The sequence below is a fragment of the Gobius niger genome (genome assembly GCF_951799975.1).
Source record: "Gobius niger genome assembly, chromosome: 10".
NCBI classification, from domain to species: Eukaryota; Metazoa; Chordata; class Actinopteri; order Gobiiformes; family Gobiidae; genus Gobius; species Gobius niger.
Genome location: NC_136861.1, coordinates 31,583,770 through 31,609,179, shown reverse-complemented (window position 1 = coordinate 31,609,179; position 25,410 = coordinate 31,583,770). Strand labels below are relative to the sequence as shown.

Sequence of the window (25,410 nt, the reverse complement as noted above, 5' to 3'; positions counted from 1 at the left end):
GCAAACACTAGTGAACAATATTAGCCTATTTAACAACTTCTGTCGCAGCCTTGACTGATTGAATCTACCATTAGCATGACAGACAATAAAACAAGGTACATTTAACAAGTATATGATAGGAAGTTTGGTCTTAGTCTTTGATGCTTTTGGCCCCGCCTCTAAATCAGGCATATACAAACTGACCTTTAAGTAGACAGTACGTACAAGACTTTAGCAAAACAAGTTTGTTTAACCGTCTCGTATTGACTGAAACTTTCTTTTTGGACTATACTGTGCAAAACATGCTCATATTGACCAGCTCGACACAGAAAAATACTACTATTATAGGGAATACTCAAAGAATGGATTTGGATGAGGACCTAACCTATTTCAATGTCAAATTTGACTGACTTTTAGTCACATCTCCATGGAGACGAGCTGGAGACGTCCCCACTCCCGGTAAAGTTACAGTCATGTCTTAGGAGAGCTGAGCCGCTCACAGCAAAAACACATGTTTGTTTGTGCATTTATGAGTTTTTTTTTCCAATGATGAAATGATGTATCATAAAATAAATGGTAGTATTTCAATTTTTTTTATAAGTAAAATTCTACACAGTACGCCTTTAAGTCGATATGAGATTTTTTTCTTCAAAATCTTAAAGTGATAGTCTGTAAGTTTCAATGTTTTACAAATTGTGTATAATTGACGGCCTGGGTCTGAAATATGAAGTAACATAAGTATTATAAAATCATAGTATTTATTCAAAAGTCCTTCCCTTTGCTGATTTCAGATGCTAATCAGAATCCACGGGATACCACTTTGACCAATGAGACGAGCTTTATTGGGGCATGTCCAATCAGGAAATAAGGGGGAGGAGCAGGGCTGGACTGGCAGAAAAAATCGGCCCGGGACTTTTGGGTCAAGACCGGCCCTCTAAAAAAAAAAAAAATCATATCCAATGCAATAGTCGAGGTGATGAGCAAAACAATAAACCCTTGGCTTGAATTAAATCAGTATAAGCTACGAATTGAGGACAATAGCTGCTGTTGTTTCTGCCGAATTCAAGCTAACACCTCAGAGCACTCAACACTTTAATCTTGTCATTTATAACTTGAAGGAATTTTTATAAAATTACTTAACAATCTTCAAATGTGCGTTCCGTTAATGAAGTTCCTCTCGCGACTGCAACACAAATAAACTTCTCAAAACCAACCAAATGATCAAACTGTAGATGAAGATGAAATGGTCAAACTCACCACGGAGTTAAAGAGTAGTGAAAATAGAAGTCTCAAAAAGGCCAAACATTGTAAATCCTTTCAATGGAAACTAGAAGATTTACAAACTGCACTGACGACGAGGGGCAAGACAGAGTCACCTGACAACTCCCAGCATGCACTTCTTTGCAAACATTTGTCTAAAATGTACAACAGAGGTCTAAGGTTCTGTGGGTTCTGGAGGGTGTTACAATAAACTATTTCCTCTTATATTCACAATGTGAGGGGCATGAGTGTTATGTCCCAGAGGCCCATTGCTCATTATACAAGATTATCTGGGAACCATGACTCAAGAAAGCGTGCCACTAGAGGGGTATAAAAGGCGTCACATCCCTCTAGTGAAGGAGTTGTGTAATTGCATAAATGTAATGATAGAGATTCTGATGGCTTTTCCTGTTAATTGTGGGCCGGTGTCAGGTGAAACGGGCCTTATCTCGGTCTGACCGGCGCAAATGTACGTCGGCCCATCGGGAAAACTCCCGAATCTCCCGATGGCCAGTCCAGCCCTGGGGAGGAGCTTGATCATTTACTTCTGAAAATTCTGTTCCTGCTCCCCTCATTTTGCAGAAGAAGTGCTTTCTGGTTAAAGAGAGGAGGAATTTGACTCCATCTCTCCTCACTTTGCAAACTTACGGACTATCACTGTAATTGTGTTAACTATGTTTAAGCCAAAAAATATTTCTTATGTGCCATGTGCACTTCAAATCTCACATCTGGCTGCCTTTAGTCAACATCTCCATGGAGACGAGCTGGAGTTGCTGTCAGGTTTAAGGAGAGGTGCGCCGCTCACAGCAAACACATCCTTTTTTTCCTTTTTTTAGGTGCTTTTCAACATAATGATATCTATAAATATTACACTGTATTGCTTTAAATACGCAAGAAACTATAGTCCTGTTTCCAAAAGGCATCAATTAACCCCAAGTTAATACATCGTCACACCCCTAGTCATGGGTAACATTGTTATCATCGTAGTAGTAGTAGTAGTAGCAGGTGTAGTAGTAGTAGAAGGTGTAGTTGTCATCATCATCGTATAGTGAGAGGGTAGTAGTTGTGATGAGCGGTAGTACATCTTTTTACAGACATAAAAACATCAAGCACTTACCCCAAATCTACCATTCCCGCACAACTTCCGCTAGTTCTTCTCGTTACCCTGTACTTACTGATAGTTTGTGAAAGCGAGTGCACGACTTGAGCGACTCGATTGCAACAAACGGCCGCCGTTGCCGCTGCAGCGCCGGGCAAAAAGAGAGAGCCGGATCTGATGCAACACGACCAACACATGCGGCCCCAGCACTTTCTCCCAGGACTTTAGATCCAACTTCAAAGGTCGGTTTGGCCCACTTATCCATGCCATACACAATAGGTGACTTTTCCCTCGGCTTTTCAAAGTCAGCATAAAAGGGAAAAAAAAATCCTTGGAAAGACACTTGAAAGGAATAGAAATGTGAGGTATTTGCAGAGAACAAAGTGTATTCTGCTTTTATTTTCTGGCCTTCTGAAACACTTAAGAATATGGAGACTGTATCCGTCTAACGTGTTGCTTTTCTCGATTCTCATGAAACAGCTTTGACAGACAGATCCGGGGGATGATTTGAAATAGCCAGAGCTTTTAACCACTAAGGTTGTGGTTATAGGGCACATATTACAACACTTTTAGCTGCTGTTTTTTTCTTATTGAAGGTTAAGTTTATAGGAGGCACTCAGGGGTTTGAAAAGGCACAACGACAACTGAACTCTGGTTGTTTTGAGCTGCACACGAGGACACAGGCAACACTTTATATATATACACTATATGTGGACACGCCATTCCTCATTTGGAAGGTAAGAACCTCGAGAGTTCAGTTACTGAGCTTTATCAGTTATTTATTCAGTATTGGCACTATGCTGGGATGGTGGAAATAAGTCAGAACCTAAAAAAAACAAACCTGTGTGTACACAAGTACGTCATAATCAGAAAGCAAAATGAGATTGTCGCGCTGTGAGGAAACTACTTTCTGTTTCTCGCCAACCAATACTACTTTCACCTCTCTGCCCCACTGTTCTACAATTTTAACAACTCACCAAGCAAATGCAATGCAATGGATTTACCAAGATGCTTTTAAAAGAAATATTCCCGAAACAAGCACCCAACCAGAAACCACTGTAGCTTCTGAGCTAGTTTGTTTTGCTTAACATTTAAAGGGATATTTCGGGATTTATAGACGATGTTGTTCTGTTGGCTTCAACTAATCAGGTCCTTCTGCACGCCCTGAGGCGGTTTGCAGCCGAGTGTGAAGTGGCCGGGATGAGGATCAGCACCTCCAAATCTGAGGCGATGGTTCGCCACTTCAGGTCGGTGGGGAGTCCTTACCTCAAGTGGAGGAGTTCAAGTATCTCGGGGTTTTATTCACGAGTGAGAGACGGATGGAGCGTGAGATCGACAGACAGATCGGTGCGGCGTCAGCAGTGATGCGGTCGCTGTATCGGTCTGTCGTGGTGAAGAGGGAGCTGAGTCGGAGGGCAAAGCTCTCGATTTACTGATCGATCTACGTTCCCACCCTCACCTATGGTCATGAGATTTGGGTAATGACCGAAAGGACAAGATCGGGGATACAAGCGGCTGAAATGAGTTTCCTTTGCAGGGTTGCTGGGCGCACCCTTCGAGATCGGGTGAGGAGCTCAGTTACCCGGGAGGAGCTCAGAGTAGAGTCGCTGCTCCTTCACGTCGAAAGGAGCCAGCTGAGGTGGCTAGGGCATCTGTTTCGGATGCCTCCTGGTCATGGTTCCAGGCATGTCCTATTGGGACAAGGCATCATGGAAGGCCCAGGGCACGCTGGTGGGATTATGTCTCCGAGCTGGCCTGGTGTCGCCTCTGGGTCCCCCCAGAACAGCTGGAGGAGGTGGGCGTGGATCGGGAGGTCTGGGCATCTCTGCTTAGACTGCTACCTCGGCAACCCGGCCCCGGATAGAGTGGAAGAAAATGGATGGATGGATTCCAGAATTTTTGACATCGGGCCACATTTCCTAGTTATCCAGAGTGTTGTTGATTTCTGGAGATTTTATATTGTTTTCATGCAGTACTTTATATTTGAAGAGTTTAGTGGTGCTAGGCTAATGCTAGGCTAGTGCGAGGCTAGCGCATGTCTATGGTAACTAGTAGCCTGCATTAAAAACAGCCTGACCGGAGCACAGTGCACCTGAGGCAAATCACTTACAACACCAGACTACCCATATAAATGTCTGTGTTGACTGAATAATTTTTGAAATATAACCTTTTGCATTTAAAAGAACTTATATTTGAGCAGCATCAGCTTCCTGGTTGTAAGCTGCGCAGCTGCGGAGTGATCTGCTAAGTTACCGGATCTACAGTAGTTTGTTTACCTGCGGCCGGCATTACTACATGTGGAATTGACAAAGGAGCTTTCTACAAATCAGATACGGCAACGTTTGAAGGACTACCCCATGACTTTGAAGAGGTTTTTAATGCAGGCTACTAGATACCATAGACATGTGATAGCCTAGCACCACTAAACTCTTCAAATATAAGGACTGCATGAATTCTCCATAAATCAACAACACTCTGTATAACTAGGAAATCCTGAGATATCCCTTTAAGCTCAACAATACCTTAACCCGATCGCCAAATCAGCTAAGTGTTGATGATCATGCATTAAATACCACAAAATTATATTTATCTATGCTTTCTGGCTTGTTGTTCTGTATTTCCTCAACCTGTGCATTCTCCCTCATCCAATCAATGCTTGGCCGTAAGTAGCTAGCTCCTCCGTTATTGAACCAGTTCCTGGCAAAGCACCACCGAGGGGGCCCCAGGTGGGAACAGTTCAATTAGGCTGTGGAAACACCCCAAACTGCTCCGTTCTGCATCACTCCAATGAAAACAAGAAGGGACTCTTTCCGCCCCCCCACCCTCTCTGTCCCCAGTGAAGTCCCAATTAGTGCCAGTGCATCCTCCAGTCGCCTGCATAGCTGTCAAGTCTCCTGTTTTGACCGGGACACTACCGTAGTTTACCCCTCTTGGAGCTTGGTTGGGGTGGGACGGCTCGCAGTGGGCGCCGGAATATTTCCTTTATTTCAAATCCTAAACTTGACACATATGCTCCATTAGATAAAGCTTTTGTATAACTAATAAGAGTGCAGCATGCAAACATTTCCTTTAACAGAGGTCTGAAAACTTTCTGAACGCACTTTATTTTCAATTAAATCATCAAAACATAGAAGGATGCTCAATAACTAGACGTAAAAAAAGTCAATTTTTAGAGAACCTTTCTCTCTTGTAAGATTCTTGCATCTCCCCCTGCCAACCCAAGTCCTCATCACTTTGAACCTGATCAAACAAATCCGTTAGCGCCCGGGCCTGTTAGCGCACGTCCCAAATTAAACAGGAGGCAGATTGCGCGCTAACAACGTCCTCTTTTAAGATCCTGCGATTAAAAAAAAAAGAAGAGAGGGGGAAGAAAAAAAAAATCGAACATGACTCACCGCGTTTTCCTGCCTTCATCAGTGTATGCTAATTCCTTTCAGAAGACGCCGAAATGGAGACCCCTAAAGAGAGGGAGAGAGAGAGGAGATGCATGAAGGCTGATAAAACAGAACAAAGGACTTGATACGAGATATGAGACAAGCCGGAGAAACCGCGCTCTGAAAGGCTCCCCTGCCTTTCAAATCCTAGAGGCATCGTATCACTCTCTCTTGCACAAAATGGTGCAAGAGAGAGTGATACGATCTCTCTCTTCTGTCACTCTATCTTGCACCATTTTGTGGTTCTTAAACTTCGCACGGTGGAACTCGGTTTGTTTTGTTCTAATTACAGATACCTTCCTTTACGGTATCCTTTGGCTTTCAGGTTTGGTGTTTTAAAAAAAAAAAAATTAATGAGATAGTGCTTGGTGTGAAATGTTTGTGATCCACTGTGAGAGTAAGCCAAGACGTGGCTTCAAAACACATGTGCGGACAACCCTATTGAAGCTATTGGCATAACAGAAGTGATCCACTGATAATACATTTGTTAAAAATGTCAAACTTCACTTCTTATCTCATAGTTTCAAAGATTGCTACACGGTGGCTGAAACACGAGCTTCCAATTCCGTGTGGGGCTTTTCTTTGAGCTGGTTGAGTTTCTTTTGCCATTGTGTTCGTAGAGAGTCCCATCGCCTTTTTATTTGTGTCTTCTGTCACAAAGAAGTTCTTACATTCAAAAGGCTAGCTGATGAAATTGTGCGCAACAAGCATGACAGCTGTCACGAAGCACCGGAGAGCCCAATTTATTGAGTTCCACGACTCGAAAACACAATAGAAAAGCTCTCCTCCCACAAACCAGCTGATTCGCTGGCCAGTCGGTAACGCTAGCCAACCACAGCTCTCCCTGAAAGACGCCGTCTCAACAAACGCACCGGCCAAAACTAGCTCCTCATGCCTTCGTCTTCGCCTGATAAAGTAAAGCACTTTGAGACCATGTCTGCGAGAGTGTCTGCGTACATTGGTGAATGAATATGAGTGTGAATGGGTGAGTGGTTCTTTGTTAAAAAGTGCTTTGGATAAAAGCTCCATATAAGTTGAGACCATTTACCATTTTACGATTTGAAAATGAAATCCTTTCCTTTCCCGATTGTGATATTTACGCTAAGCACATAAAAAACCTGGCAGGAGATTTTCGCGTTGGTGAGAATGGGCCCTAAGATGAATTGTCGCAAGATCTGGATAACAAAAATCCATCTTGGAAGGCTCCTACACATTGGCCTCGAGTCCACAGCCGTACCGAGAGCAATGGCATGGTAATGTGGGTTACAGTTGCCATCAACAACAAGCACATTTATTGCTTTTTGCAGGTGTTGGGTAATAATTCCAAACACATCTTGATCACTGTGTTACAAAGTGTTGGTTATAGATTGCTATATGGCCAATCGTCCTCCCTCTCACGGCCCCAGGACTCCAGTCTCCCTCCTTGCTGTATTAGTTTGTGTATGTGGCTAATTTCCTCTTTTCCTCCATGGAAACCTGGCTGTGTGAGCCCTGACCTGCGATTGGAGGACTAGGTTAAAGCTTGGTTCTGGTTGGCTGCTCGTGCCTGGTCCTGATTGGTGCAGCATCTGAACACCTGGTCCCTACTCAACCACCTGTTGCAGCCACGCCTTTAAAAGGCCACACTTCAGGACATTCAGCCCTGCTGGCCTTTGAATGCCATTTCATTTTGTGTCCCTTTGTGTTATTAATGATTTTGTGTGTCCAGGGACACTTGTTTTGTTGTCAGTCAAGTTGTGACGTGGAATTAAGAGACACTGCTTTGGTGAGTTATGACTTTGTTTTGTATCTGTTAAGGTGTGTCCACACCAAACATTGAGGTCCTGCAGCGAGTCCTGCAGCGTTTTTTAAGGTTTTCGTGCATGATAAGCTTTGGACGCGCCTCCAGGGCGTCCGGCGTGGCCGACGCCAGAGTTGGGAAATGAGTTGGGAAAACTTTTTGGAGAAATTCGCGAGTGTCGACCAATCAGGCTGGATATAGGCTTAAATACTACGGAGATTTCATGTTGACCATGGAGATACAGTTAAAGATCCATAGGACATGGCAGTAGCAAAGAAGGAGACTAGTTTGTCCCAAACAGCAGGTTTTATTCAGCAAGAGCTACTTCCAAGATGGCTGTGAACACACTCTGAGCTGTCTTGACACTCGGTGACATTGGTGACAAGCGTCTGACTTCAGTAAGCACAAGCGTCCAAGTACGGGCTTGAGGCGCATTTTTGACGCCCAAAAAAACGTTTGGTGCGGAAGCACCTTTAGGCCTAATTTTGTTTTGAGTATGATTGTGTTTGCTTAGATAGAGTAACTTTGTTTTGGTTGAACTGTAGATTTTTGATCTTATTGCTTGCATATACAGTAAAAGTTACAAAAACCTTCGGAGAGGCCATCTACTTGTACTTTGCCAGACAGACTTCAATAGACAGACTTCCAATCGAATGCTTGTTGAGATGTAACTTGTATTTTTGTGCTATTTGATTAAATAAAGACTTCTTCAAACGAACTTATCTTCCTGAGGGTTATTTTCAAGTCCCTGACTGGAGCAGATAAATCAATATTAACCTTTGTATATATTGGTTATTTTTGTTACTCTTTGTTTAAAAAAAAAATCACTTTTATTAAATTACAACTTTATTTAACCTTTCTACATCTTGGTATTTGTTACTTGTAGCAGAGCAGTGAAGGCGGATGTTTTTGCCTGTCTGTGCTCCACAAGCCTTGTAACTGAGAGGTAAGAGGGAGTTCTTCCTGATTATGTACGAATGGCTCAGAACTCTTGGTCCGGGTGTGTTTTTCATCATGGGACATTACAACATTAGAAAAACTCTATGTTGACTTTGCGTAATAATATCTCACCTTTAGCAACACGTCAAATGCAAGGTTTCTTGCGACATATTCCCAAAATACAATCATCATCAATCATTTACTCAAATACTCTATACTCGATGCAGATCAGTAGAAATAATAATTCCGTGGTGATTTTTTCGGTAGCGTTGCCTCACAAACCCCACAAAGCAAACTGCCTCAGACCTGCTTTTGAAACGGAACAAAGGGCTTGACACGAGATATGAGACAAGCTGGAGAAATCACGCTCCGCAGCACTCCGCGGACTTCTAAATCCTGCCGACAGATAGTTCCACAAAATGATGCTCCGGAGCCGGAGAGGGAGACTGGGGGAATGAGCAATGTGGTGCAAGGTTGGGAGAGTCCGCTTCAAAATGGTAAGACTAGAGGTGTACGATTTTGGAAACATCGAGGTTTTTCTGACAAGTGATGGGATTAGATTTGCGATTTTGCCATGGTTTTAAAAAGTCAAGATTCAGTTCCCAGTGCGCATTTGAAACACGTTGGAGTACTAACCTTTGAGGGAAGACTGGAATATGAACGGCTAAACTAATACAACAACCCCATACTGTTATACTATACTATATGCTGTTATAATATGAGAAAAAAAAATGTATTGCTAATTTTTTGGTTTTAATTTCAAGGCATTCTGTGCATAAGAATAGCCACAATGTAAATAATGTATAGACCCAGATTTAACTTTATGGTAACAAAGATTTTTTTCAGAAGGGATTTTGGATCTTGTTCGGTTTTTGAATAAGATAGATCATAAGAACTCAAATTTTGCCTTATTTTTTGGAGTATGAAAAATAATCCCTCTGAAAAACAACTTCAAAATCTTGTTAGCTTTGAGTTTGTAGGAGCTACAATAATGGCTAATGTGTTGCATGAGCAAAGCAAAAACTTCATTTTAAGAAAACCAGCCTTAAAGTTTAGTAACATGCCCGGCACAATTCTCTGCTCGTCCGTATCGAGAAAAAAAATGCCATATTTGGGTTCTAAGCCTCATCTCGGGATCCCTTTTCAGAACATGTGGGTGTAATCTGTGCGAATAGTTGCTACTTCCTGGATCTCCGGTCACTCGCCACAAAACATCATAAATTAAGCATCGTACGGGGTAGGTTTTGTCATTTTTATACATGAAAACACACAATCCGGTGTGGTGTGTTCATTAACATGCACTGCCCCAACCAAATAAACCAATAAATAAAAACTAAGATGTTAAGAGAGGAAACTAGCAAAAAATGTCCATCGACCACCGCAAATACTTCCACCTGTGTCTCGCCTTAAGCACTGCACTTTCTGAGAACAGTAGGTGGCACTGTGCTGCCATGTACTGTCAAGTGTCCCTGAATCACAAGGAAGAAGGTGTTGCCGTGGATTATTATTCACAACTTTGTACCTTGTTCTTTGCATGCTTAAGTACTTTCTAGAGCAGGGGTGTTGAACTCGTTCGGGTCGAGGGATGAAATTCAGCCCCCACGGCGGGTCGCGGGCCGCATATATTGTAAAGGACTGTGGCCTCATAAATAACAACTGCTTACACTTATTGCGCTTTATTTATTGTCGCCAACCAGACTCCGCTTCTTTACAGAAGACGGTCTGGCAACACTCCATTGCGCGCTTTCAAAGGAAGTGACGCAGCGATATGGAGCCTACCGACCAATCAGAGCAGCTCCCTGAACGGGCGTCACGTTGTTGCGCCTTTGTTTTGTAGTTTTTCAACACAAGCAACCACTTCACGTAGTGCTCCGGTTTGCTTGTCTTCTTAAGTTTCTGACATAAACGACAGAAGTCATTTACTGAACTCCGTGTGGCAGGAGCGCCATTGTTAATGTCCCAATGACTAAAACTTTCTTGTCGCTGTTTCTGTCGTCACATCCGCTATGTTCTCATTGGCTGCTCTGCGCTTCGGTTGTCCCACATTAGTCCCGCCTCCAGCAGTAGCTTTTCTACGACAGGGTCGCCAGACTAGTCTCCTGTTTATTAATTAATAAACATCGGAGATTAGTCTGGATGCCAGGCTACGCTTTATTAGCCTCTGTCACATGTTTCTCAAAGTACTACATGAATTCAGTACAATACATGGTTCAGACTGACCATTTACCACGTGGCTATAATATGCTGTTTATATCCTGATCTCTTATTATGTCAGTGCCCTCCGCTGGATATGTGTGGAATTCTTTCCTTTTTATTTACATTTAAGCTGGCCCCTAGTGGCCGGAGTGAGCATTCTGGTTATTTTGCTAAATATCCTTGACTCCGCACAGGAATGGGCTAGAGACGTCCTTTTTTTTTTTTTGACATGCTCAAGAATTCATGTTCCTCAAAGGGCCACATTAAATCATCTGCTGGCCTTCACCTTGAAACATGTGTTCTCGAGCAAAAACTCACATTTTTTCTGACAGAAGTAACCTTTGCTTTGACCAGTAGTACGTGTGCTTTTACTAAGTGATTAAAGCAAGTACTTTGGATGTTTTAGCCGTTTTCTGGCTGATTTAAAAGCATAGTCTCTTCTTATTCTGAGTGATAATTGGATTCTAAGAAATATTTTTGACGCAGCGTTAGGTGGCAAAATGATGCTAGCTACAGGTAAACATGCTAATCAGGGCAGAGAAGAGAGTTTGACCAGGGTGATGAAGGTGTTTGGATGTGAAAAATGAAAGGAGCTTTGTGGAATACTATACTGCAGGGTGGGACAGACATGGACTAAATATACGCAGGGTTTTACAATACACTGTGAAAGACAAGTCTCTCGACAATCTCAGTGCAAATATTTTTCTTCGAATTGTCCAACAAGGCTATAGCTTCTCGCGCCGGAATGCAAACTGACACATTGTACAAACAGGTTCGGCGAGTCTTTTGAGAGAGGCAGACAGCAGAGGCAGTGTTCCGGCGATGATAATGAGGAATAATTGTTGGAGTTTTCTATTTATCTCAAAATGTTGGAGCAACAGTGGCGACAGCCAGTGTCAGAGGCAAGCAGTCATGCTCTGCTCAGTACCCAAAACAAGCATGCAAGTTCCCTACAAAACATTCATTATTAAACTCGCCAGCTTGTTTTGACTTGCAAATTAAAGTCAGCTAAAAAAAACAGAGAGGGTAGGCTCTGAGGAATGGCATGAATAGGTGAAGGACATGCAAAACAGGAATGAAAAGGAAGAGAAGAAGCCTAACATCGAGAAGGTAGCAGGTTTAAACAGGAGTGTGGACATCAAACTACAACTAGCCACCTGACTTTTTCTAAACAGAGTTTGAAATGCTCTGTTTAGAAATACTCTGCTCCGTAGAAATTGTAGAAATCCAATTTCAGTGTAAGACAGATTGGTGTTGGAAATTGGATTTGTACACCAACAAACTGGTTCAGGCTCTTTCTGCACTTGGGACAAAGTGTGGATGGGCAGGTGTGAGTGCACCCATACGCCTATTAAGCTATCCAGTAAAAGATGATCGTGTAAAGTCTTTATTTATACTTAGTTCTCGTTTAGTATTGGATAAATCCATCAATCATATATGGTTTGAGCTCTTCTTCCATCTAAGAGCAGTCTCCCATCGACCTCACTGTCTTCTCTGGCCCCAAAGCTCGTCCAGATCCGCTACAAACGAACTCCCATACCACAGATACACCTATGGACATTCGGTTTTCTGTGAGCTCGCCAGCGCCTAGAATGTACACGACCGTTCAAACGTTTGGGGTCACTTAAAATGCCCTTATTCTTGAAAGAAAAGCTTTTTGTTTCTTTTTATCAATGTGGATAACATTAAATTAATCAGAAATACAGTCTAGACTTTCTTAATGAGCCGTATATTCCAGCTGGAAAGCCTACATAGTTTTACCGAGACGCATTTCCGGCACCATCACTCCAGCGGTCTAATTGTACGTTGTGTTAGCTCGTCGTGGTAAAGGCTAATTGATTTGAGACAGTTATGGTAGCGCCGCTGAAAACTGTTGTGCTGATTAGAGAAGTGTGACCCCAAACTCCATCGAACAAGTGCATAGTTTGTTTGCTTGTTGGTTGTGAAGCAAAACAGGAACCTTTGTACTAAGCCAGACCAAAAGAACAGTTGTAAACACACTCATTAGGGTCGACAATGGCACAGGTTGTCGAAGTTTTCTGAATCATAACTCCTGCGAATGCTCACTGACACTTCACACAGCTCTTCTGCAGGGCGTATGAATGAGAATGGGTGAAGTGTTCCTCCATGAAATGCCTAATGTCAGTTGAAAAGCACTATATAAATTGAGACTGTTTCACCATTAAAGAATTGGGTCATTTCCTTGTAAATAAAGTATAAAATGATGACTATGGACCTAATTCTGATGCAAAGTACCAATATCGAGTGGGCCTTCCGCGGTCCAGACCCGTTTAGAAAACCACTGCAACCTCTAAACTTTTCATCTTATCCAGGTCGAAGGGCTTAGAAAGAAAGATAACACTATCTTTGTAGCCAAAAGAACAACTCCTGAACCAAAAAAAAAAAAAAAAACACTCTTTAATATTGACTTTTCTCTCTCAAACTTTGCATCGGACTGTGTCAGTAAAAAACTGCTTTCCGACCGTCCACTGTGCGCAGCGTGACGGTAAACAAACACACACGGCTAAACAGTGCTTATGATGTTTCTTTAATACAGCCCAGCCCAGCGGTAATAAAAAATCATTCTTTACCGCTCCCCGGGGTGCAGTACGGCCGTGTGGAGTGGAGTGTTTGATAGGCTTCAGGTAGGAGGAAGGGACAGCTTTGTAAGATCATATTTGAGAAGAGAGCATATTGGATAAGGATGCAGCGGCAATAGCAATGTGTGATGAATAAAACATCTGTTTTGTTGTATTATAGAGTTACGAAGGTACAATATCAAAGCTAAAGTGAATTATATTTTCTAGTGGCATGGTGAGAAAACAGAGGAAACTTCTCTGACTTTGATCCTGTGCAGTGATTATACAATAACAATAGCAATGTCACTAAAGGTTAGGGCCTCGTTTAGTCTAACCACGGCCCTAACCTTGGTTATCTTTTATGTTCCCTCATTAAAAATATACTGTACCTGTGGCAGTATTTTGCTTCATCCATGCAGGTTTGAATAATCTTCACTAATTTGGTGATTTCTTCTTCTATTCCAGAAGCGCTCTGTATTTCTGTATTATTGTAGCATAATAGATCCGACACGGAAATGTCCTCTACCAGTTTTAGGCTCTTAAAGGGGATGGCAAAGTCAGGCCTGGAGACCAAATCCGGCCATCAAGCATCTACCGTCTGATCCCCAAGATGATGGAACTGATCGTTCCATCTCTAAAGACTTAAACAATGGTTAAAGTACTCCAAAATTATGAAATATTTTCAATTCCTTCAGAAAAAAAAAACCTCGGGGAAGACCTCAAGACCCCCTTTTTATAGGCAGGTATGTAACCCAGCAAGAGAATTTGCACCAATATCATTGTCTACAGCTTATGTTTGGCGATGTTTGGTGCAGCATTTGCTACTGATTTGATCAAGTGCACGAGTCTCAAAACAGCAAATCCATAAAATATTTATTTTCAGTTATACTGAGGATGAAAATATTTTGTGTTTGGAAGTCTGGAGCAGAAGGCCTCGAGTTTTTCCACTGTTGCTGTGTTGTTAATTATCAATAAAATGTTTCTTGTGGGCAAATATTTCACTTGCCTTCTCACGGCGACGTGATTGGCCCATTTGGCCCAAACCACTAGTGGTTTCAGCATTCAAGGAGCGCAACAAGATGGATTCTTAAATACCACAACCACCACCCAGCATAGTTACCTACGCCTTAAACCATCACCAAACCTGTTCTGAGCAGTTTGCTAGCATGCTGTTAGCCAAAGATGACTGCTTCTAATCATTTTAGCATATAATCATTTTAGCATGTGCAAACCGAACCAACCAACCATTTAAAGAAAAAATAATCCGCTTATAGTGGCTTCATTGACATCCCCTCAGTACGTTAGATATTTGACGTACTGCCCTCATATTGCTGAGACCCAGAAAGTTCTCGCTGTGGCAGAATTGCAAGTCACCACTTAGTAAGCTTGGGAACTGCCAACATCGGTTTGTTACAGTCAGAGGAGTGGTGAACCATGGCTATACACAAACATTGTTAGGGATACAGTTGTTGCCATTACTTCGGCAGGAAATAACAAGCCATGAACAGTCGCTCTATGACAGAGCCGACAGCTGACCACGAGCACGGCGCAAATAGGCATCACTGTCTACAACTCCGACCGTCTTTACAACACAATTCCACGACTGCGTGCTTCCACCGTATCATGCAGCCGAGGGGAAGAGTTGTTTGTCGAAATAAAAATCTCACACATTTGACTGTGAAATGAAGCATTGTTTCTTTCACACAAGTTTCTCCCTCTCCCAAATTCAAGATGAGCTGTAGAGTCCAGACATTTTCACCAAACTTGTTCTGATCACATCCGCATGCTTCCTGCAGCGGTGCGCCCTCTGCTGGCTTTAGGTATTGAACTACATGTTGTAATATCTGATATCTTCTGGGGTATAAGCCCACCACCCCACCCACTTTTGCTCCCCTTCACAGTGCAGCTGTTTCAATAAAGGGGGGCTCCGGGTGTGACTGTAGTGAATGAGTGCTTTGACTTTGCAATGAGTAGAGAGTGGAGAGTAGAGAGTGGAACCGCAACAACATCCGGATTTTCAAAGTAAACACCCTCCGAGCTTACTTTATTTTAACAAATGTATGCCTATCGGGCCCGATTCGGATTCTATCACTGCTCTCTCGGAAAATCGGCCCTATCCACACTCCAATACAATGGACCTCAGGAGGAGCTCTTGAATGAAGAGCTTTTTGGGAGCTGTCAAGAATGGCCACTGGTGAAAATGTGAAAATGTGTTCTGTGCATTTGAATAATCCGTCAATGTCGCAGGGGTCAACTTGTCAGAAGAACTAAGTAACTTGTTTACCTTAATAAATCCTTTTCGTAGTCCCTCTGGGGGTAAGAAGGGTGTTAATGGGAAGATCTCCCCCGGTGCTCGTGGCCACAATTGCAACTTCGCCCCAATACACACTAATAGAATCACGAAGAAGAAGCTAACGGGCTAACGGTCAGAGCTAACAGTATTTACAACCAAGTTTGAGTGGGAAAAAAAAACACCCATTTATCACGGACTATTAATGAGTAACAACAGCAAAAAAACGCAACATGCTAAGACACCTGCAGTGGCGCTTATGGCCTCTAGGGGCATGAGGTACTTAGTTCTGCTTTAAGGTGCGGTCCTTCACCTCCGATGTTCATTAGGGTTAGGGTTATGAACACCGGACATAGATACAGACGGCATCGCGCCATAGAAGGGGGCGAGGGGGAAAATAGAATCTTTAGTGAAACACAATTTTCCACTCTTTTTAGCCATTTTCTGGTGGAATATGAACTTATTGATCACACATAAATAAAGTCAAGTGTAAATCGGGCCCATATGGACATTTTCTCACAGTAGATTGTTCAGTAGAAGTGAAAAAACGGCAGTTGTAGCTATCGCTAGCTAACCGCTAGCATTTGCCCGACGCTAACATGAAGCATAAAGTTAGCATTCTCCGTTATTTATGTATTTATGGGCTGTTGAACCACTTTGCTCCTCTCCATGTCTTTGTATCTTAGAAGAGAAAGAGAGAAAGTTTAGATTTTTCTCAATTGTTTTCCCCCTTAAAGGAATAGGCCACCGTTTTTATATACTGAGATATGCTCTTACCTCACTTTAGCCAAGTTAATATATCCCCGTCTGGTCTTTGTCCGTGCGCTCTGCCAGGCAAACGGAGCACATACGCAGCCTCTCCCACATGTCATATAGCTCCAAAAAAGCTCACGATAGAAGCTACCAAGCTCTTCCACGTGTTCCCTATTTAAATAAAGTTACGTGAAGTGTTTTCATGCGAAGTATATTTACACAGAAATGTAACGTGTCGATTTTATAAGCAGATAAAAAGGGGGACTATATTGTGAGGCGTAATGATACGAGGAGCAAAACGTCCGCGCAGTAACTCCTAAAGGTTATTGACGGAAGTGAGCGGGGGAAGTCTTTAGGAGTGGAAGAGCTTGGTAGCTTCTCTCGTGAGCTTTTTTGGAGCTATGTGACATGTGGGAGAGGCTGCGTATGTGCTCCGTTTGCCTGGCAGAGCGCACGGACAAAGACCAGACGGGGATATATTAACTTGGCTAAAGTGAGGTAAGAGCATATCTCAGTATGTAAAAACGGTGGCCTATTCCTTTAACTGTTTTCAAACCTGACCAGCGGCAAACACTTTCCCCTCACTTAATGAACGGACTTTGCATTCTACCGGAAATGTTATGACAACGGAAGTGTCGGTCAGAATAGATACAGACGGCATCTCGTCATAGAAGGGGGCGTGGCTTCGCCGAGGGGGAAAATATAATCTTTAGAGAAACACAATTTTCCACTCTTTTTTGCCATTTTCTGGTGGAATATCAACTTATTTATCACATACAAATAAAGTCAAGTGTAAATCGGGCCCATATGGATATTTTCTCACAGCAGATTGTGCAGTAGAAGTGAAAAAACTGCAGTTGTAGCAAGCGCTAGCTAACTGCTAGCATTGATGCTAACATGTAGCATCAAGTTAGCATTCTCCGTTATTCATGTATTTATGAGCTGTTGAACCACTTTGCTCCTCCCCATGTCTTTGTTTCTTTATTTAGTAGAAACTATGTTCATATTTCAGCATTTGTTACAGTAGTTTTTAAATAATTAGAGAAAATTTTAATTTTTTCAAAATTGTTTTCCCCCTTAACTGTTTTCAAAAATGACCATATATGGGCGATTCCAGAGATGCTGTCTGTATCTATACGGTGACGAGAACCCGCACTTTAGCGTGGCACACTGGAGAACCAATGGAGGTATTGGAGCTACTTTGACATCACGCAAGCGGAACAAACTATTTGATGATAAATACTATAGAAATTGTATTTAAAGTGCACTTAAAAACTGAAAGGGCAGTTTTTCAGTAATTATCAAAATGGTGTTTTGTAATATCTAGCTTGTGGCGCAGTGAGGCTAAATACAAGCTAACGCTAGCAGCAAACGGACAACTGCTTCACTTTTTTACATCAATATCACCTCACTTAAACACAGCAATACATTTAAGCTCTCATCTAGAAATACAAATACAATGTTTTAAATATTAAAGTGACTGTCGTACATTAGCTTAAGCCAATACAGCTCTTGCTAACGTGTGCTAGCTTTGCTTTACTTTGCTAAACAAGTTGGCTCAACATCTCGTAGAATACATCTCTTTATCACAAGACCAAATAGTGCTAAAAATAATCATTACAGATCAAAACTTTAGAATTTGAAACTAGTCGATGTGCCTAACTCAATTGTTGAAACCGCTCCCGGTTCAAATATTCCTAATCCCCTTCTGTAATCCATCCAATACAATAGTGCGCATTGCTCTGCATATAATCTGTGCCTTTTTTTTTTTTTTTTTTTGGGTGAAATGCCTTGAGACTCGCACAGCTGTACCTCTGTGTAATGGAAAGCATTTGTAAGCAGAGACAAACCCCGGTCGAACTATCATCAAAAGGATCGGCACGTAGCATGAATTATGTAGTCAGCAGGACCTAAAAAGCCTGCCCTAGTTTTCTCCTGGCCCTGTCTTCTACTGTCGATCTGCTCAATTATTCTCTTTCAGTCACCTAGTTTACTCATGCTACCAAAAGTTCAAGCACGTACATCCATATTTGATACCGCTACCTGGATTATTATTATTTTTTTCCCCTTTTGGAGCCCCGGGCAGTGCTCTGTTGCTACTAATTAAATTTGGTTGTTCGATTGACTGGAAAATCTGCAGATAAAAGTCATGACAAATTTCTATGTCGTTCCCACTGATTCAAAGGGTATGATATGCTTGGATGAGACGGCCTCTGGAGCCATCACTAGCAACTAATGAGACTGTGGACTAAACTGCATATGTAGTGCTGCAGTCTCTACACTCTCGTACGTATCTTGCCAATGGAGCCCCAAGCTTACAGCCCAACAGGTATGTATTGTTGGCCATCTTTGATTTATTTATTTATTTTCTTTACTGCAGGTGCTTGGTTTAGCTGACACCTTAATACTTTTCAGTGCTGTGGCACCAAAAGTTGTGGGGAAAAAATTGGCACTGAGTTTTTAGATTGACCATACTGGTACCCTTTAAATGGTATATACAGGCCTTCTATCATTCCCACATGGTCATTTATCTCCTGAGAGGTTACGCGGGTAAAGCCACACGATCACTAAAAACTCCAATAGCAGAGCACAGGTGGAGCATTAGAAAAGAAGGCTTGAGAAATTCATTGGTTGTTCACTTTAACCTCTTTACCCAAATTAAAAAGCTTCTCGACTGGAGAGCAACAATGTAATGCCTCATTTGAAAGACCTACGAAAGTTAGATTTGGGCAAAGCTAAACCGTTCGGGTGGGGGTCAAGAGGTTAAGGAAGCACAGCACCCGGTCTCCACCCAAAAGGGACTGATCATGTGAAACTCCCTGGAAAAGGACACAGACTGCTCTTTTAGTGACTGCTGTTTTTTAATGTGAAATGTATCAGTAATGCTTTATATTAAGGCGTGCTTGTTGAGCATTAATAATTAATAGGCCATGAATGATAAGCTTGTATAGATATTAAAAAGCTCTGAACTCTGAAACTTTGAGGCCGTCCTTCTGTGGACCCACCACCTGCAGGAGGAGCCATAAGGGTATGGTGCAATGTGACGACCCGGCAATGGACAAGTGGAAGAAGATGGATGGATGGATGGTTGGATGGATGGATGGATGGATGGACGGACTTTAATTATCATCCTGGTAAAGCTTCCTTCCCCCGCTTCCTTCCTCCTAACTTGAACTGTACTCCTAGTTACATTGACCTAGTGATACTGTGAAGCAATCCAGTATACTCTCAACCTTTTAACCCCCGAATCTTATCCCGTGCCTGCAGTAATTTACCCTTCATTGCAATAAGAGGTATAACTCACCAAGTGAAGATTTTTCGTGGTTTTATTCATAGATATCGATGATACAGAAGGGAAAACGCCTACGAGTGACCGATCGGCAAGTGGACGGAGAGAGTCTGAGTGTTGAAAGCGAGTGAGAATAAAACACTGTTCTCCAGCTGGAGCGAGTGCGTTCCTTCCCTCCCGATTCAACCCGAGTGCCTCTACTACCGTCAACGAGAGCCAAAAGGTCTAGGCAGTCTGATCACAAATGGAGGTTTAAGGTCAGATTCGGCGGCTGATAGTTTACAGTTCGAGTGCACCCTGGACCAAGCCAAGTGCTCTGCAAACGATCTACCAAGAAGTTGACCCGATGGTCTGCTGAATACTGGGCGAGGTTTACATTTTACACAGTAACAAAGAAAGAGTTCATACGTCACTTTACATATGCCAGCACATCTGTAATTTCTCATATTTCAGAACATCCTGTGCTTAAACCCGAGGTCAGCCGCTGTCCAGTCCCGTGTGGTTAGGGCTTTGTGTTACTTGGACGGGCCCGTGGTTAATGCGTTATTTGCGCACACATGCTTGTGGTTCGGGCCTCGTTCTTCCATATAGGCCTTGTTTATTTCAGAACAATTTGAGTTGTCATGGCGATGGCCCCAAAGAGTGAATTCTGCGCTCCAACAAGAGATCAGCTGGCTTGGAGCATGTTGCACAACTCAAAAACATATTAATTCATCCATATCAGGTCATGCTTTAGAGATTTCGCCTCTAGGTCCAACGGGTCTTATTTTACACATCCTTACTAATTTCAATTTCAACTTGCATGCAATATATATATATATTTCTTGTTTTACCAAAGATTATTGGGTTATTGCATTGACCATTGATTTAAAGGTGCATGTATGTAATTTATATGCAGAAAAAAAGAGAGGATATTTTTGCATCATTTAACTTTTTGTAACCCAATGACCGTATGGGTGGTTAGCATGGCGCCTTTACTGTCGGTGGCCTCTACAACACTCAATTGTTTTGGGTTTCTGATATAGTTTTCTGGATGGAATGCACACGCTACCAAGTAGAGTGCCAGAAACCTGAAACAATTGAATCTGGAGCATCATAGAGCTCTGTAATGAAAAGTAAAGGCTCCATACGGGCGCTGGGCCACTAAAAAGTCAAGCACATGCAAGGCAACCAGGATCACCTACTGGAGGATTAACCAACTGTGCATGTTTCCAGTGGTTGGGGAAATCGGAGCACCATGAGGAACATACATTGTCCTATATAGACACAGGGAGAACAACATTGCTCTTCAAAACCAAATCATACTTTTGTCATTATTCCAAGTCATTCTTCTAATCCAATGTGATATTCTCGCACCACCAGCATTTCCGCACCTCGTTTCTCTAAAGTGTCTAAAGAAGGACATTTTGTCAAATTGGAAAGACAGAGCCAGTGGTGAGTTTCCCCCCACACACCAAAACCCAAGTGAGAATTACAGTTAAAGTCTGTAAAACTTGACTTCTTCTTGGCTGTGAGCGCTATCGTCTCTTGCTGGGGGATGGGGGGGGGGGCTCATCTCTTTCTCTGTCCTCACTTCTTATCCCACTACAGGCCTCGCATCCCAATCACTTTTCTTTTCTCGCTGTCTACATCTTTCAAATAACCATGTACTAATTTAAAAACCAGGCCTAAGAGCTACTACTGTATTTTGCATGCTTTTTTTTATGAAATAGAGAACAGGAATCGTTTCATTCTCACGGTCATGCTTGTGAAGACAGATTGAAAGGAACATTATAACGCAAGCTCAAGTGCCTTTTAGTCCAAAACAAGTGCAAATTCAACAAATTCAACAAGTGCAAATTCGAGATAAAGACGGAAAAACACCACAAAATGTCTTCACCCAACCACATCAGACAATGTTCTTTTCCGTCCAGTTAGTTCTTTCCAGCCCTAGATGTGGGTATGGGCAACAACAAGGATGGGTCAAACGTAACAGGCACATTTCCCAGAGACATTTTTACATTTGATCGATTGGCAGTCAACAGAAGCACTAAATGCTGGTAATCAGAGATGAGAGATGTTGTTCTAGAATGGCGTTTGAGAGACACTCCACTACTAACCTCTTTGACTGTTGCCACATAAAACTTGTGAAAGACTTTGGGGTCCAGAAGGCGATCGCTCAACTCTTAAGCAAGCCTGGAAGAAGAAATCACGCTTTACCCCAGCGGTTCTCCAACTTTTCTTTCCACCAGTACCACCAAGTATTTCTTATCAGTTATGCAGCAGATTTATCACGGAACCAAGGTTATGGCTGTTCTTCAGACATGGTATGGCTGTTCAGCATGGCCCAGCATGATAGTGATTTAAATGAGTGACCTGACCAGTGGCGGGTAAGTCACTGTAACTGTCAGAATCACTCAAACAGGCCTTAGCTTTTTCTTCTCCGCTTTGTGAGAGTGTTCCTATGGCTCAAACGCAACATTTCTCTCTTCTGCTGCTTCGACTAGATTATTCAATTCTACTTTCCGATGCTTTTTGTACTGCAATTCCCCGGTCCCGCGAATATTTCTACAGTTCTGGCACATTTGCATTGATGCTAGTCCCGATTTCTGGTCTCTCGCCCCTGTGTTTGCGCATGCACAGCTCGACTCGACAACGCCCCAGCACGTATTCATTTCTGAAGTGAGGAATCGGGGCCACCAGTTGCCGCCAGTTTGGAGCGCCACTGTTCGTCTGCTGTCATTGGAATAACACTTCAATGGGATGAAGTTAAAAAAAAACTGTGGGTTGGATGATTGGTTTCCATCATCCTCTGGAAACTCTTTTTGTTTTGATCATTCAACGGGGAGAATCGCTGCTTTTGAGGTGGCTGTAACTCTTTAACTCCATTTACTTCTCGTCCAAGCCACCCTGTTAGATCATTTCAGAGTCCTCCCAAGTCTTGCGGGTGGCTCGGAATCCTCATCCGCAACCAGCCGGCGCTCGCCTCTCTTTTGTCACTTCTAATCTCAGCAGGCGCACAAAAAGCCGACCGTAGCACCAACATCTCTCGCTCGCTTTTTCCCTGCGTCTCCTCAGATTACCCCCCCCGGGCTCTCACTGCGCTCCCCTGTTGTCAAGTGTACTATGCGGAGCACGAGGATCTTTAGCTAACTGCCACTTTAGCCAATTAGGAACTCTTAAAATGACTACATCTGTCAGCTACAACTGCGGAGCTCGGGAATGTTTAGGGTTTAAGGCGCGTGGCGGAAGGGAAAGCCTGTGATCGGGCGCATCTGCGAGCGGGCACGCTTCGGCACACTGCGGGCACCTGTCTGCCCTCAAGGAACAACAGATGACATGAGAGAGAGAGAGTGCAAGCTGTTGACAGTGGAGTAATAGAGCCCGGGATTGCGTCGTAAAAATCGGTTGGGATCCCTGGCGCATTCCGTGATAAAGTAATGGAGATTTTAAGATGAAATGCTGGAGTCATCATTCACACAAGTGCATTTGGACTCTACTACAGTATGGCTGCATCATTAATCTATATTGAATCAATATTGCTGTTTTAATTACTGCAATAACCTAACCGCAAAAGGCTGAGTGTTTATTTTTTCCCCTCTTGCCTTGTGCCTCTGTTGTTTAAGTCATGTGTCAAGTCTTGCGTTCAAATCAAATCCAACTCTTTGCCCTGGACCAGAGAGCACTCTGTTTGGTCCCAACCATGGTCTCCCGCAGCGTTTACATCTGGAACTTGAGATCAAACAAACCAAAGTCTGAAAGAAACAGCATGAAAATGCCTTTCGGGCAGTGGTTCTCAACTGGCTTGGCGTTTTTGTTTGTTTGTTTGTTTACTTTATTGTCCCCGTAGGGAAATTCGTTCTCTGCAGTTAACCCATCCTTCGATGCCGCTGGGGCAACCCGTAAGGAGCAGTGGTCGACGGCAGTGCCGCGCCCGGGGACCCATCTCCATGATGTGGAGCCAGGCTGATGGTCAGAATCACCTGGCTGGAGGATTCACCTATTGCACATGTTTTTAGTGGTAGGGGAAACCGGAGTACCCGGAGGAAACCTACGCAGACACTGGGAGAACATGCAAACTCCACACAGAAAGGCCCCGTCCTGGTGGGAATTGAACCTGGGACCTTCTAGCTGTGAAGCGGAGGCGCTAACCGCTGCGCTACCGTGCCGCCCTGTCAGCCCACAGTCACTCTGACGCGACCCAAATACGATTTCATACTGTTGTAACCATGGGAACATCTTGTAACTGTTTGTTCATAAATATCCGTCTCTGTTTCATCCAATCAGAAAGAAGAATTAGCGGCAAGAGCCTCCAACATACATTTACTTTAAGTATACTCCATGTCCTCAAGCGGTAACACTTTAGTGTTATGTGATAAAATAAAATAAATAAAACACCAACACCATTCACAGCCAAGCGATTAATCGTGAAAATACTCTGTATATTAATGGACCAAATTTACCAAATAACTGTTAGTTGCAGCCTTATAAAATATTGTCTTTTTCTCAATAAAATGTCATTGAATAAGCATCACATAAGCCAAAGAAGCTCAAATTATGATCAAAACAACCCGATAACAGCCATTTTTCTGTGAATGGCCTTAATATGAGAAACGTTTTCTGCGAAAGGCTCGCGACCAACTGAAAACTGTTCCATGACCTTCTTTCTGGTCCCGACCCACCAGTTGAAGGCCACTGGATGTCCAAAGAGCATGATTTAGTTTAATCCAAAGACATTCAATAGCCATAGTTAATGTCGTGACAGGGTTTAAAGTCATCAACTTGACTGGACTTGTTTTGCTTCTTCTAAGAGAACTCAAACACACCAGTCCAGTTTTGAAAACCTCGACTATAGTGGAAATGTTCCAGTTAACAGCACTTACACAGACATAGCAAATATGCCTATTGCTATGTTTCAGTTGTAGAGTCACTATGGACTAAGTGAGGGTGGCTTCCCCCAGAGCGTTCAGCACGGGCTAACTAGCTTGTTTGTGCTAGCAATTTGGCAGAGGTTTTAGACCCATCTTCTAAAATTAGAATGGGAAATGAAAACAACAAAAAACAGTGAAACATGTGGACGTAACAATGACAGTTAGGGGTGGGCGATATCACAAAAATAGAATATCACAATTTTTGAATGATAAACTCCTGATTTCGATTTTATCATGATTTTTTTTTTATAGTAAGAAAAATAACTTAAATTACACACTGAAGAAAAAAGATTGAATGAATATACTACTTTATTCTACTTTGTGATAATCAACACAGCAAAAACAGACATAATCTATACATTAAAAACACAATAAAACTCCAGACAATAAAAGTAAAATGGTGACACTAAGTTTGGTAAAGGCTTGTTGTTAATGTCTGTTGCTGTTAGCGACGTCCAGCTGCTGAGATGTGACACTCTGTCACTGTCTGACCCTTTCACAATAAGAGTCTTACTAAAGCGATAGCATGCAGTGACTTTTATTGTGAAAACCAGAAGCAGTTCGTTGCCATCACTTACTACTTGACCAAGTGATTCACTAAAGTTGGACAAGTCTTATATTTGCGAAGACATGGACCGCAGATATGAACCGGGTCCAGGGTTTAAATTAAACAAATGAGACGATGCAGCGCCTGACAGAACTGAAAGGATGAAGGACACACTCGCTTCTTCGCACGCGTGCCAGGTAAATAAACACACACTGTGATCTACGCAGAGCAACGTCGTTGGGGGCAAAGACACAAATGACATAAATACAGCTGAAATAGAGACAGACCGAAGAACACTGGGTTTAAGCTGGAGCCTGGTCGTGTATGCGCACTGTAGAGGATCAGCTCGCTGTTT

General features: G+C 42.7%; 1 protein-coding gene across 1 annotated transcript in view; it reads right to left on the bottom strand.

Annotated features, from left to right (window-relative positions):
- elfn2b (extracellular leucine-rich repeat and fibronectin type III domain containing 2b) overlaps positions 1–25,410 on the bottom strand; it is a 232,087-nt gene that overhangs the window by 66,634 nt on the left and 140,043 nt on the right. Inside the window, exon 3 of the mRNA XM_079565320.1 lies at positions 5,734–5,796. The gene's annotated coding sequence lies outside the window, so the exon portion shown is untranslated. The remainder of the gene's footprint in view (positions 1–5,733; positions 5,797–25,410) is intronic.